This window comes from Gossypium hirsutum, chromosome D10, assembly GCF_007990345.1.
Source record: "Gossypium hirsutum isolate 1008001.06 chromosome D10, Gossypium_hirsutum_v2.1, whole genome shotgun sequence".
NCBI lineage: Eukaryota > Viridiplantae > Streptophyta > Magnoliopsida > Malvales > Malvaceae > Gossypium > Gossypium hirsutum.
The window spans coordinates 42,759,748-42,764,543 of NC_053446.1; the positions used below are offsets into that span (position 1 = coordinate 42,759,748).

The 4,796-nt window shown below is 31.2% G+C and overlaps 1 long non-coding RNA gene across 2 annotated transcripts; it reads left to right on the plus strand.

Moving 5' to 3' along the window:
• Positions 1-329: 329 nt before the first annotated feature.
• On the plus strand, positions 330-4,519 carry LOC107914910 (uncharacterized). 2 transcript variants are annotated; one of them, XR_001689082.2, is made up of 3 exons: positions 330-486; positions 2,054-2,185; positions 4,369-4,519. It is a non-coding gene; the product is annotated as an uncharacterized lncRNA (long non-coding RNA). The 2 variants fall into 2 exon arrangements; XR_005919508.1 differs by having other exon boundaries at positions 334-486; positions 2,054-4,108.
• The last annotated feature ends 277 nt before the right edge of the window (positions 4,520-4,796 follow it).

Genomic DNA, 4,796 nt, shown 5'->3' on the forward strand with positions numbered 1-4,796 from the left:
ACAACAAGACCACAGCTACTCACGAGTAGGGATGTGCAAAATTCGCGTAAAACCAAAAAAATTCAGTTAACTGATCGAATTTGGTTAAGCGGTCGGTTAACCGAATTTTTTTGGTCGGGGGTCGGTTAAGGATTTTTTGATTTTTTGGTTAACGGTTAAATCGATTCGAAACTGGTCGGTTAACCGAAAAAAGTCGGTTTAACCGAATTTTGTAGGGTAAATGGGTAATTGGGAAACCATGGGCCTTAATTTAAACCCAGCCTGCCAGCCCAATTTTATTTTTTCTCTTGTAGGCTGCAAGCCCAATTTTATTTTTTCTCCTGTAGGCTCCAATTTTATTGTTTCTCCTGCAGGTAAAATGGTAAACTAACAGCAAGTGCAGCAGCTAATTTTCATAGTTTTGCTTCTGTCCATTTCTCAATTTATTTTTTGATTTTCTTTCCATTTCGTGAGTTCAACACACCAATACAGCAATACCCAGGCCAGGTTTGATTTCTTCTAATTTCCCTTTTGTTTTTTTTTTCCAATTTCTTCAATGGATTGTATTTTTGGCAGGTATATTTGAGGGTTTTATTTTGTTTTGTTTATATTACTTTTTGTAGATTACTTTTTTGTGTTCAACTATGGCTGGTACTTCACATTTGTACAAGGATTCGTCTACCTTTTTTTTATTTACCTTCAAGGTTTCAGTCCAAAGAAAATGGTGAACCCATGGAAGACTTATGCAAAACTCTCTGTTTTTCTCATATTCATAGGTTCTCACGGCCTCACAAAAGGATCTTTAGCTTTCCTCAATTACCCAGCACAACTCATGTTCAAATCCACCAAAGTAAACCCCCAAAGTTGAAAATACCCAGCACCCGAATAAGTTTCTGCAATACTTTTAGTACTAGGTTTGATCCAGCACACGAGTTATAAGTTTGTTGTCTTATTTTTTACTTGTTTGATTCATTTCTTTCGGTTTAACGATGAATGTTGGTGGTGAAACAGAGTAGAATTGCGTAAATGGAAATTTGACTTTTTTTTTAATTTTTGCTTTTGTAATTTGGTTTTTTGATTGGAAGACAGTTGTAGGTTTTATGCAGAGTAAAATGTTTCCTTTGAGTTTTTTTTGAATATCCTTTTTGTTGGTGAAGTTTTTGTTTTCAGATTTCTTCCATTTCAATTTGAAGCCTTTTATATTTTGTTCCAGTGTTCTTCAGTTTGCTAATTTAAGTTCATTTCTCAGTTCAATTCCAAACTTCTCTTCTCTCTTATTTATTTGATAATTATCTTTTAGGTAGTATCATTTGACAAGTATGTGATACTGTTTTTTACTGTAGAAATCACACTATCTCGTATTAAAATATGTCATTTTTGAAATTATTTTATTTTTTATGTTATTTTGATAAAAATCCTTTAAAATTTTTCGATAAATAAAAAATTTTACAAATGATTAGGAAATAATTTTCTAAAAATAAAATAGTATTTATGTATTTATACAATATAAATTGAATTGATATGTTGAAGGAAGATAAATTATTATTTGATATATTAATTATCGTGGCTTTTTTATTTTATAAGCAAAATTAAATAATCATTATGTTGTTCATTTATTTATTTTTAAAGTATTAATTAACAATATTTTAACTATCATTTATGAAATTATTTCATTTGAATAAATTCATGAGAAAGAGTTTATGGTTTAAAGTTATTTATATATAATATGATATATATTATATATATAAAAGAAAAACAATAATGTTTAGCCCCAGAACTCGGTGATTGAAATATAATACAAAGTTTATTTTGGAATTGGAATGATGTATTAATGTTGGAACAATGTGCTAATGCACTTATTTCAATAGTGGTGATTCCAATACAATATTATGTTTGTGGTGATTTTAATATGATACTAAGTTTGTTTTAAATGTTAGACTAGAATTGTACCGACTCAATTTGCGTTGTTGACTCTTCTAATGCTTGTGTTTTTGCTAACCAATTTCAACCTTTGTCTCTTCGAATTGATGACTCGATATTATTTTAATTTATTATATACTCTTTTTTCTTGCAGAATGTCAACCAAACCAACATCTATTGAGGGTAGTGTTACACCTCCTACATCGATAGATTCTAAATATTCGGGAGTTGGAACTTCAAGCTAAGCAAAGGGGACTACTGGGAAAAGAAAAGCTGCTCTTCAAAGGTCAGAAGTTTGGTCTCACTTCACTAAGATTATTAATAGTGAGGGTGAAAGTAAGGCTAAATGTAATTATTGTCAAAAGGAATTTTGTTGTGATATGAAAAAAATGGTACAGGGTCATTGAAATATCATATTGGTTCATGTAAGAAAAATCCTAGTAATGTTGTTGAAAATACTCAAGGACAACTAGTTTTACCTAGAAAGGGAGTTGAAGGGGGGGAAAGGAATCTTTCAACTTGGAGATTTGATCAAGAAGCATGTAGGAAATGATTAGCACAAATGATTGTGATTGATGAATTACCTTTCAAGTTTGTTGAAAGTGAAGGTTTTAAGAAATTTATGTTTGTGGCATGTCCTAGGTTTCATATTCCTTCACGAACTACTATGACTAGGGATGTTTATCAATTGTATTTAGATGAAAGGATCAAGATAAAATAACTTTTGAGAAGTTCTTGTTCTAGAGTTTGCTTAACTACTGACACATGGACTTCTTTGCAAAGAGTTAATTATTTGTACATCACTGCTCACTTTATTGATAATGATTGGAAATTGAATAAAAAGATTTTAAATTTTTCTCCAATTTCTAGTCATAAGGGTGAGTCCATTGGGATGGTGATTGAGAAATGCTTGTTGAATTGGGGGATTGATAAGTTGCTTACTGTTACTGTTGATAATGCAAGTTCAAATGATGTTGCTATTGGTTATTTGAGAAAGAAATTTGACCCTCGAAGGGGTTTAGTTCAAAATGGTAAATATCTTCATATAAGATGCATAGCACACATTGTGAATTTGATTGTTGTTGAAGGCTTAAAGGAAATGAATAAATCTGTTGAACGTGTTAGGGGGCTGTTAGATATGTGAGACAATCTCCAGCTAGAATACAAAAGTTTAAGGAATGTGTTGTGGTGGAAAAGATAGAGTGCAAGAAGATGTTGTGTCTTGATGTTTGTACTAGGTGGAACTCAACCTACTTCATGTTAGACACAGCTCAGAAATTTGAGAGAGCTTTTGAGAGATTTGAGGAGCAAGATACAAACTTTAGGGCTGAACTTGAAAGGGGAGAGGTTTGGCCTAGTGTGGATGATTGGGATAATGTTAGAAACTTGAGGGATTTCTTGGAACACTTTTATGAAGTCACTTTGCGTATATCTGGCACTTCATATGTCACGTCCAATAATTTTTTTGATGAGCTTTCTGAAATTGATATTCTTTTACGAGATGCTCAGTTAAAAAGTAATGTTGATTTCAGTGTTATGGCCATCAAGATGAAAGAGAAGTATGATAAGTATTGGGGTGATGTTGATAAGATGAATTTGCTTATGTTTGTTGCTTGTATTTTAGATCCTAGACAAAAACTAAAGTATCTTGAATTTGCACTTAGTGAAATGTCTAGTTCTGAAAAAGCTTGTGAAACGATGCAAAAATTGAAGGAATCTTTGTATGAATTGTTTGATGAGTATAAGCCTCCACTTCATAGCACTTGTAGCCAATTGAGTGTGCCAACACATGTTTCTCTCAGTGAACCACAACAAAAAATGAAAAGGTGAATGCAAGCTTTGTATAAAAAGCTTGAGTTGGAAATTTGTGGTAAGGATAAAACATCTGAGTTGGATAAATATCTAGCTGAGGCTAATGAGGAATTTGTTGAAGATTTTGAGATTTTATTGTGGTGGAAAGTGAATAGCCCTAGATTTCCCACTCTTTTAAAAATGGCCAGAGATGTGTTAGCTATACCGGTTTCTACGGTTGCTTCAGAGTTTGCATTTAGCACCGAAGGACGTGTCTTTGATCAATATAGGAGTTCTTTAACTCCTAAAATTGTACAAGCTCTTGTGTGTACTCAAGATTGGATTCGAAAATCATCATCACAAGAAGACATCAAAAAGATTGAAGAACAAATCCAAGATCTCGACAAGGTTGAAAATGGTATATTTATTGTTTTATTTTAATAGTTTCAATTTTTTTACCATATCATTCCTACTTATTTAATTGATTCAATGTTTAGACTTTTATTGGAATGCATCAGAGCCTACCCTAAATTCATGAGCTTTCATGAGTTGAAGGGTATGCTTACTATCTTATTCTTGTTAACTTATAATTTATTCGTTTGTTTATATTATTTAATTTTTTTTAAAATGCATATATTTCTATTATATGCTAATTTTTTGTACATGTTTTTTTTGTAGGATTAATACAAATGGAGATTTTTTGGAGAGATGAAATGGATATAAATGGAGAATATTAAAGACTTACATTTTAATTATGTGTTAATTTTAAGACTTATGTAATGTTTTTAATTATGTAGTGATTCAAAGACTTATGTAATGTTTTTAATTATGTAGTGCTTCAATTCGGTTAAATCGGTTAAATCGATTAAATCGATTAAGTCGGTTAAATTGGTTAAATCGGTTAAGTCGGTTAAATCGGTTAATTTTTAACTAAAAATAAAAATCATATGATTTTCGGTTAATTCGATTAATCAACCGGTTTAACTGAAAAAATTTCAGTTCGATTGATATTTTTTAAAAAAATTTAGTTCGGTTAACGGTTAAAAATTTTGGAAGGTCGGTTAATTCGGTTATAGCTATTTTGGGTTGGTTATCCGGTCGGTTAA